Genomic DNA, 10909 nt, shown 5'->3' with positions numbered 1-10909 from the left:
TGGTCACTGCTGTACACAGTGACCCGAGCAACACCAGTAAGTAAAACCCTGAACTGCATTTCATGCCTCTGAGTCTCCTTGCTGCACCTTCACAACCACCATCCTCCACGTCTGACCCCCTGAGGCTATACCCCTCCCGTTGGGGGTTATACTACCACAGCTGCACACACACCACCAGCCTCAGCGGACCATCCTGCAGCGGCGGCCTTTTGACCGCAAATCAACGGGTGGCGTAGTCGACACTAAAACATCTACAAGGACTGCCGCACACTGAGTTTGACACCCTGGGCACGGACCGGGTCACAGCCACTCGGAGACTACAACCCCCATCTGATCCGGCTCCGGGTATCCCCCAAACAACACTGGCCCAGGGGGCGCGTCATATGCACCATAGCCTTCATTTGATGTCACTTACTGTCACCTGTCACCTTGCCCCAACTCTGCAATCCCCAATATCAGTCCATGACCTCAATGGGGTCACTATAAAATTCTAAAGGGGACTGGTCATGTCTTTATTAGAAAATAGATAAACTTAGGATAGAAACAATATGAGCATATACCCTGCTATAAGTAAGTAAAAAGCAATAGTGAATATATATAATATAGGGTACTTAGTAAACATGGTTTTTGATTTAAAAAAAGCCATCCCACCCGCACCAAGGTGTACCCAGTCAGTTATGTGAAATATATAATAAAATACACTTTAGTACAATATTAGTGTTTTGTCCCTTTAAATCTGCTGCTACTTCTGTCACCATGGTAACTGCATTCATACTCAGCCAATAGGATTGCTCGGTTTGAATTTGGGAAAAAAAAAAAAGTCCTATATCGTCAGTTTGTTCCTTCTCATCTGAGTGTGAAGACAGACACCTGCGATCAGCGAGAGATTATAGGTATAAGACGTGATATAATATAACGGACGGAGCCACATCCCATCACACGCACTCAGCGACCACAACTCACAGGAATCAGCACATTTACCAGACAATAAGTTATTATTCCCCAACACATAATACGCTGAGACACCAGTGGGGGGCGCCGCACTCGTTACATCTCCCATCTGGATGGATCCAGCGACGAGATCCTGATATTTCCCCCCAGCTCCGCTCCTCCATAGGGAATGGCCCAGATGCACGCAGAACGGACCGAAGTGTAATACTGCTAGAACTCTGCATGATATCACATCCTCCATATATACCACATAATAAAGGGGTGCTCCCACTGGGACAGGTCATCACCTATCCAGAGATCAGTGATAACTTGTTCCAACTAGACATCCCCTTTAATGGAAGAGATCACATCTCTAACAGTCAATACGCTATTCATTCCCAATCTCCCCTGGCCCCAGTAATGCCCCTGAGTATATCGCCAATATGAGCCAATCATCAAACCCTCTGCTGACTGTTCCCGATGTTTTATAGAGTTTGGAGACGTTTCTACAAGAGAAGATATCAGCGGACACCATGGGGGTGGAGTATTCTGCCAGCGATGGAGCAGGTAGTATCCACCAGTCTGTGATATCTGACCTTCCTCCATATTCTGCTCTTACATGCGTTTCTTCAGCTTTACCCCTTCCCGACATAACCAATTTATGTTTTTTTTCTGTTTTTTCCTCCGCTTTTTCCAAGGGCTATAACTTTTTGATATCTGTCCACATAGTGTGAGGTCTTGTTATTTTGTAGGATGAGCTGTCCTTATAAATGACACCATTCATTTACCACATAGTGCTAGAAAACGGGAAAAACATTCCAAGTGCAGTAAAAGTGCGAAAAAAAAAGCCTGACATTGTTTTTCTGGGAACGGTTTTAACGGCGCACATTGTGTGATAAAAATGACCTGGTAATAGGATCCTACTCCTCAGTGTGATTACAGCAAGACCAAACTTCTCCAATAGTTTTGGCAAAAGAAAAAAACTTTTTTTTGATGCTGTCACCATTTTTTCTGAGACCCGTAACATTTTCAGTTTTCGGGTTGATGGAGCTGTGTGGGGGCTTATTTTTTGAAGGGCAAGAGGACTTTATTGATAACATTTTGGGGCACATATGTCATGGTCATCGCTTCTTACAGGATTTTCTGCAGTATTGAGGCGAACGAAAAAATGCAATTTTGTCTTTTTGAATTTTTTTCTGTGTTCACTGATCGTTTTTTTTTTATATTTTGATAGATTGTATTTCTCTGAAAGAGACCAAACCACAAAATGTGTATATTTTTATTATCTTTATTTTTAGTGGGAGGTGAGTTGAACGTGTGGGGTTTTAATAAATATATATATACTTTTTTTCACTGTATTTGTATACATCATCTGATTGCTTGTGCTATATACAGCGATACCACAGTAATGCTCCATATAGCAAAACCACGGTCTTCTTTACAGCCCAAATGAAGCGTTATGATGACAGACACGGAGGCTTCAGCAGACCCCCGGATGTCATAGCAGTCCATCGGCGCCCTATGATCGCGTCACAGGTGCGCCGGTGGGCGTATGGAACGACGCGTCCCAATGCTGGCGCGCTGTTAATGCTGCTGTTAGAGATTGACAGCAGCACTGAACAGGTTAACAGTGGTGGGCAGATCTTCGCTCCACTCGCAGCTGTTAGAGGCAGGTCCTGGTTGTTTGTCACAGCCATTATCTGCCATGTACGGGGCGAGCTGACCCTGCTCAATACACCCGCTACTGACTTATACCATACATGTACGGCAGATGTTGGTAAGGAGTTAAAGCGGTTGTCCAGCTTTGGGGCCATTTTTTTTTACTTTAATGCAAGTATTTGGGGCTAAAATTGATTTCTGTAATTGAGTTTCATTAAAAATGTTGCCTTCTGTAGCATCTGTGCTGCACTGTCTATTGCTGGCTGCAAAATTAGCTAACTGAGAATCTATCAGTGAGCTCCTTAGTCTTAAGGGAGAGTTTGTAGATCTTTCATCTGTTTTTTTTTCCTGAGTGCCTATTAGCTGATCTATGCCCAAAGAAAACACAAAACTTGAATGTGCAGGGAAACAATAAGTCTGTAATAGCCGGTGAAAAACACTTAATGAAACCTAAATGTAAAAAATTACTTTTAGTAGTAAATACATGACATGAGAAAATATACACTGCTCAAAAAAATAAAGGGAACACTTAAACAACAGAATATAACTCCAAGTAAATCAAACTTCTGTGAAATCAAACTGTCCACTTAGGAAGCAACACAAATTGACAATCAATTTCACATGCTGTTGTGCAAATGGAAGACAATAGAGGGAAATTATTGGCAATTATCAAGACACACTCAATAAAAGAGTGGTTCTGCAGGTGGAGACCACAGACCATATCTCAGTACCAATGCTTTCTGGCTGATGTTTTGGTCACTTTTGAATGTTGGTTGTGCTTTCACACTCGTGGTAGCATGAAACGGACTCTACAACCCACAGAAGTTGCTCAGGTAGTGCAGCTCATCCAGGATGGCACATCAATGCGAGCTGTGGCAAGAAGGTTTGCTGCGTCTGTCAGCGTAGTTCCAGAGGCTGGAGGCGCTACCAGTAAACATGCCAGTACACCAGGAGACGTGGAGGGAGCCATAGGAGGGCAACAACCCAGCAGCAGGACCCCTACCTCCGCCTTTGTGCAAGGAAGAACAGGAGGAGCACTTCCAGAGCCATGCAAAATGACCTACAGCAGGCCACAAATGTGCATGTGTCTGCATAAACTGTTAGAAACCGACTCCATGAGAGTGGGATGAGGGCCAGACGTCCACAGATGGGGGTTGTGCCCAATGCCAGACCTCATGTGGCTGGAGAGTGTCAGCAGTTCCTGCAAGATGAAGGCATTGAAGCTATGGACTGGCCCGCCCGTTCCCCAGACCTGAATCCCATTGAGCACATCTGGGACATCATGTCTCACTCCATCCACCAATGTCACGTTGCACCACAGACTGTCCAGGAGTTGGTGGATGCTTTAGTCCAGGTCTGGGAGGAGATCCCACAGGAGACCATCCGCAACCTCATCAGAAGCATGTCCAGGCATTGTAGGGAGGTTATACAGGCACGTGGAGGCCACACACAATACTGAGCCTCATTTTGACTTGTTTTAAGGACATTACATCAAAATTGGATCAGCCTGTAGTGTGTTTTTCCACTTTAATTTTGGGGGTGACTCCAAATCCAGGCCTCCATTGGTTAATACATTTGATTTCTATTGATGATTTTTGTGTGATTTTGCTGTCAGCACATTCAACTTTGTACAGAACAAAGTATTCAATGAGAATATTTCATTCATTCAGATCTAGGATGTGTTATTTGAGTGTTCCCTTTATTTTTTTGAGCAGTGTGTATATATAATATAAACAATTACTGCAGCTTTAATGCTATTTATTACGTCTCAGGAGGAGGACGGAAGAGGAAGAGGACGGAAGAGGCGGAGGACAGAAGAGATGGAGGACGGAAGAGGCGGAGGATGGAAGAGGAGGAGGACAGAAGAGGAGGAGGACGGAAAAGGAGGAGGACGGAAGAGGAGGAGGATGGAAGAGAAGGAGGACGGAAGAGGCGGAGAATGGAAGAGGCGGAGGATGGAAGAGGCGGAGGACAAAAGAGGCGGAGGACGGAAGAGGGGGAGGACGGAAGAGAAGGAGGACCGAAGAGGAGGAGGACGGAAGATGAGGAGGACGGAAGAGGAGGAGGACGTAAGAGGAAGAGGACGGAAGAGGAGGAGGATGGAAGAGGCGGAGGACAGAAAAGGCGGAGGAAGGAAGAGGCGGAGGACAGAAGAGGCGGAGGACGGAAGAGGCGGAGGACAGAAGAGGAGGAGGACGGAAGAGAAGGAGGACGGAAGAGGAGGAGGATGGAAGAGGAGGAGGACGGAAGAGGAGGAGGACGTAAGAGGAAGAGGACGGAAGAGGAGGAGGACGGAAGTGGAGGAGGATGGAAGAGGAGGAGGACAGAATAGGAGGAGGAGGACAGAACTGCACCTTAAGATCCCTAGGGGGAAAGGGATGGTAGTAATATAGTGGTAGTATATCCATATTAGTGTAATATGAGTAATAATACTAGTGATAATAGTAAGAAAGTAATAAAATAACAGTAGTAATAGTAGTAGGTAGAATAGCAGTGTGATCCAGGGTCCTAGGACTGATCGCCTTTTCTCGGGGTCAAGAAGGAATTTTTCCCCTGTGACACAAATTGGCTGAAGGTGTCCTGGGGTTTTTGCCTTCTTCTGGATCAACACTGTAGGTATAGGGCAGTATTAGTAGTGATAGGAAAGAAGAATAATACTGTAATAAGATAGCACAATGTAATAATAACCATATCAAATAGATTTATAAAAACAAATTAAAATAACTCCAGTAGTACAATAATTAGTGTAATATTATATAACTTCTAATAACATTATTAGGTTTGATCCAGGGTCCTAGGACTGATCGCCTTTTGCCGGGGTCAAGAAGGAATTTTTCCCCTGTGACACAAATTGGCTGAAGGTGTCCTGGGGTTTTTGCCTTCTTCTGGATCAACACTGTAGGTTTAGGGCAGTATTAGTAGTGAAAGGAAAGAAGAATAATACTGTAATAAGATAGCACAATGTAATAATAACCATATCAAATAGATTTATAAAAACAAATTAAAATAACTCCAGTAGTACAATAATTAGTGTAATATTATATAACTTGTAATAACATTATTAGGTTTGATCCAGGGTCCTAGGACTGATCGCCTTTTGCCGGGGTCAAGAAGGAATTTTTCTCCTATGACACAAATTGGCTGAAGGTGTCCTGGGGTTTTTGCCTTCTTCTGGATCAACAGCTTTAGGCATAGGGATTTTAGTAATACCATTATTAGAATCACAAGATTAATAAAAAAAATTTAGAATTACATTTTTTTAATTAGTTTTATAACAGTTACAATTAATTGCATTAATGCAATAATAATAAATAGTAAAAATGGTGGTAATAATAATAATACAAAAAACTAGTCCCAGTTAGTAAGTTAGTGTAATGTTAGTGTAGGGACCCATCTGAAGAGGTCGCCTTGACGTTGGCAGATGGGGTCGCACAATTTGCTCAAAATGTGCGCTAAGAACCTCATATTTCTATGTACAGGAGATCTAGCAGTAATACCATTCAGGAGATAGATATCTGTGTACACACATTTTGTTATATACTTTTGTGCAGCACACAGGGCAGGCATACAGGTACAGGGCGAGAGTGTTACAGTGATATTATAACTCGGCCTTAAGGATAAAATGCTGATAACTACAGATCCTGGAAACACATCCGAAACTAGACCTTGTAAGTAACTGGTTCCCAGCTAGTGGTAAATATGTACAGGGCAGTCCGGTACCAAGACCTGCTCTATAGGACACATTATCATCAGGCAGGTCCTTACAAGATCTGCGGCAGAAGTGTGGCTGTGTAACACAGTCCTGCTCCTGCCTCAGCTGCCCACAGTGGAGCCAACCTTGATCCTGGCAGCTTAATCCATTGTATGACACAGTAGGGGGCTTCCACAGCATTTAGGCACTTTAGACAGGAGAGGGAGGCATGATCATGGTGCCAATGAGTTTCTATGGCAGCTGAGATCTAACAATGGACCCCATGACGGCCATCTTACTGCTCCTATTAGACCCCGGCTGAGGAAAGGTCTATGAGGACACCGGTCAGACTTATGTCGCCTGCTCTGCACATATTAGAAATACCTAGGGCTGATTAGTTTGCCATTTGTAAATCTGATCCAGCAGCGCTGGGCTACCACTGACGTGATCAGGGCTATTGAGCTCCTAGATTGGGCAGAGGAGCTCAGTATTCAGCAGGAGCTGGCCGAGGAGAGCAGAGCAACTTGCATGGGGCTGCTGCACAAGAAGCAACTCACAAGGTGGAGATTTACCCGGAGACGCTGTGCTCGGGCTGTGATCTGCTGTGCAGGCTGCATAGTAGATGCCTCGAAGGACCCTAACTTCACCCCTAACAGGCACAGCAGAGCTCGGACGGCTGCAAGTGAACGGAGAGCGGCTGATTAGTAACTGCTGCATCTCCTGCAGCTCAGATAAGAGCCGCACAGAGCGGGGGTTCAGTAATGATGAATATGGGAAGTGTCCGCCCCTCACATGCCCTATATGCGGCCTCCAGAGGTAAAGTCTCCCCTGTAACCAGCGCCTCCTCCCACCTTCTCTGCTGGCATGCTCCATTACTTAAAGGGGATGTCTGAAGAAAACAAGTTATCACTTATCCACAGGCTCGGTGATCACTTACTGATCGTGGGGTCTGACCGCTGCGAGCCATCGTCTGATCGGGAAGGAGTGGAAAGTCAGGGATCAACTGCAGCTCCATTCATTCTCTATGGGGCTCCGGAAAAGCCGAGCTCAGCGCTTGAATGCCACATAGGGAATGAATGGAGCGGATCCTGGAGTAATAACATGTCCTCCTCTCCTCAGCTTTCTGTCTGTGTAAGTGGCTCAGCCCTTGTCTCCCCTTCTGCTCCGGCTTCTGTGCTGGTCCTTGTGAGGAAGAGGAAACCCTCTGCCCTTCTGCTCCGGCTTCTGTGCTGGTCCCTGTGAGGAAGAGGAAACCCTCTGCCCTTCTGCTCCGGCTTCTGTGCTGGTCCCTGTGAGGAAGAGGAAACCCTCTGCCCTTCTGCTCTCAGTCCTCTGCGACTTTTCACAATCGCTCAGTGCACCCATTATATGTAATAAGGATCATTCTTCATCCCTTGTCCAGCTTTCATCCCCCCCAGTCTGACCAGCGGACAAGATAATAAACATGTGAGTGGAAGGTTCACAATTATTAGATGTGTTGTGAATAGTCTCCACAGCATTATCCGGAGAAAACTGCAGGGTGACCACTTGTGAAACCAGCACAAAATCCAGCGGACTGCGCTTCCCTGCCCCCCGCCGGTCTCTGTATCCTGGCATTCAGCTATTCCATTTGGTGCTTATTCTGGAAGGAAAACAAAAATGTGATGTTCTTACACAGACGCCTGAAGACGCAGCTTTTCATCATCCATGTTGGGCTGTTGTATGAGGTGTGGATTACTCTGCTTGTTGGATTCTTGCATTACCACAAACACTGCCTTTATTTTGTGATTTCTGTGCCGCTTCCCACTTCTATTGGCAGTGTGATATATCAGCACGTGAGGGCTGCCACAATCATGTGTCAATAGGTTATTGCTGGAGGCCGTGATATAGAGACCATCCTGGACCAGGGAGGAGTTGGTACAGAAGCACCTAGAGAGGGGGGTATAGGGGCTTCATTTCAATTTTAAACTTAGCTGGATTGTGTTTAGCTACAAGAATGGAAAGTAAAATAATAAAATCTTTATTTTTTTTTTCTATTTGGCAAAATCGTTCATCAGAGGTTTGGCCACTACCGAAAAGTTTTTGATGAACTTACAGTAGTAGCTGGCGAAACCCAAAAAACTTTGTAACGCCTTTAAGTCTTGAATATAATACCAATCCAGTACCGTCCGGACTTTGGCCAGATCCATGCAAAAACGGTGAATGATAAGAACTAACCCTGAATGGAGAACATACATTTCTCTGGTTTGACAAATAATTTATTATCTTTGAGTATCTGTAAGACCTGCCTGACATGTACCTGATGTGACTGGAGGTAAATAAATTAATATGTAATCAAGATTGGTTTGTTGTGATCTACCTGCCAGATGACTAAAAATGTCACTAACAGTGTTGAAAGAAAGCGGGAGCATTAGTCAACCCAAATGTCATCACAAGCTTTTCATAGTGCCCCTCAGGAGTATTGAAGGCCATCTTCCACTCATCTCCTCAATGTGAATGAGATTATAAGCCCCCCTGAGGTCTAGTTTAATCAAATCGTAGGAGACAATTTTTTTTCTAAAGAGGTCGGGGATGAGAGGGAGAGGATATGCATCCCAGACCGTGATCCGATTAAACTCGCGAAAATCAAGGCGGGGGCGCAACCCCCAGTCTTTTTTTTTGACAAATAAAAACCCCACTGCAACGGGAGATGAAGAACGTCTTATATGGCCCAATGGTAGACTGACTGACCATGCTGTTCTGAACTGCCACCCTAAGATGGCTTCCCATTATATACCTACTGTATAAGTGCTCCCTCTAACGGCTTCCTCCACCCACACCCACTACTGGTTCCCCCTACCTTTGGGTTCCCCCCACTCCAGCCAGGGACAGGGCTCAGCAGCTGCACTCTGCATGTTGGATGCAGGTGTTTTGGGGGGTTCCGTGCAGCACTCCCATCTTACCTGAGTGAAGGGAGACACCACACCTCTGGGAGAGGTGCAGTACCGCTGTGGCGACTGAACACTCAGGGGCGCCACATTCCCCCCCCCGGTAAAACACAGCACGTCCGCGGGCTGGAACAGAGCAAAACCAGGCATAACTGACATGCAAAATTTTTAAGATGCATCCGCATATAAGACCATAAAACAACATTTCTTCCCTTTATGGGAGGCACATTTCTTTTAATGTTACTGGTTACATTATAAAACATCATAAGAGCATTGTCATATAAAACAATTTTCAAGACAGTTCCAGTACCAGGGTGCAACAGTAGCAGCATGAGGGACCCGTCCACAAACCCTCAACGTAGGCCCTGGGCATGGCTGCAGGGCATAGACGATCCAATCCTGGACCTCGTCTTCCGCCACGCCAAACGGGTTTTTGTTCTGAGGTATATTTGTAATTATAAAACCAATAGGATGCACTTTAAGAAGTGCTAAACTATGTACAATGTCAACGTCCGGCTTCTCACAGTCCTCAGCCTGTCAGTCTCTGTACCCTGACGGGTAACTGGGTAGCAAACATGAAGTCAACTGCACCCTTCCGGGCAACTTATGTACAGTCCAGTTAACTAAAACAGTTTAACAGTGGGGCCCCCTCCGGGGGAACCCCTGGTTTCTGCAGGCTGACCCAGCCTGGTCATCAGCCTCAGGCTGCAGGGGGACCAGGGATGAAGCAGCGCCAGCCGCATTTGGGAAAGGGACATCACTCCTACCTGCTCCCGCGACTGCGTCAGCTCGGCCTGACACCTCCCGGTCTTTACGCAGCTTCTCTCCACCTCCTCTCCTCTTTCGGGGGCGGTCCCATGGCACTTTGCTGTCGGTCACTCCCTGTGTCGGCCTCCCCGCTTTGACGGACACATCTATGCGGACAGTCACTGTTGCAAGGGGCAGGGCCTGCTTTTGGCGCCATTCTGGGACTCTGCCCACGACGGGAGGTTCCATTCTGTTGTTCTTTAGCACGCACATAATGGTGCCCGTTCTTCTGGGGCGGGCGCCACATTCAAGGCAGAAAACACTTCTTTAGGCGCACATTACCCGCAGATGGCGGGCTGGTCACATATCCTGTTCGTGACGCCAAGTGGTGACTCGCTGCCCCCTGGGCCGCGGGGCACACGGCAGCCGGGCCTTATGGCTGCTTTGGGGAATATCACGGTGGCTGGCCCGGGGCGGTCAGTTCAAAAGGGATTATTTATAGGATTTGTCGTGAAGCCACCTGTGGTGTCTGGTGAGGATCACCAGTGCTGCAACAGTCCTCTGAGGCAGATGTTAGGGCAGCTAGAGATGGAACGGCTCCCCACAGGTGGATCGGGCCTCAGGGCAGTGTAAATTGATGGAGGGTGCGCTGAGCGTTATAGTGCAGGGAGGGAAATGACACCAGTGAAGGAATAGACGGAGGCAACTCAGTGCAGTCATCCAAGATTTTTATTCACAGTTCTTCAGGAAACACACAAGTGCACGTTACAGGTGAAGACCTCCCACGTTGCGCCGTGGTCACCCTGGCAGGGGTTCAATCCTTCCTCAGGAAGTTTAGGAATGCTTGGCAGAACCCCACTTTCTCGTGTTCCTACTTTGACCGTCTTCACACTAGGTCCTTCTCCCTGCTGCCCTGCGCTGCCCACTCTCAATCCCGCTCGGGTATGCTGAAGTCCTTCCTATACGTCGGATCCGG

Source organism: Phyllobates terribilis, unplaced genomic scaffold, assembly GCF_046119375.1.
Source record: "Phyllobates terribilis strain yellow unplaced genomic scaffold, ASM4611937v1 Scaffold_158__1_contigs__length_4374303, whole genome shotgun sequence".
Taxonomy (NCBI): Eukaryota; Metazoa; Chordata; class Amphibia; order Anura; family Dendrobatidae; genus Phyllobates; species Phyllobates terribilis.
The sequence above is the reverse complement of the archived record's forward strand: the minus strand, read 5'-3'. Positions refer to the sequence as shown.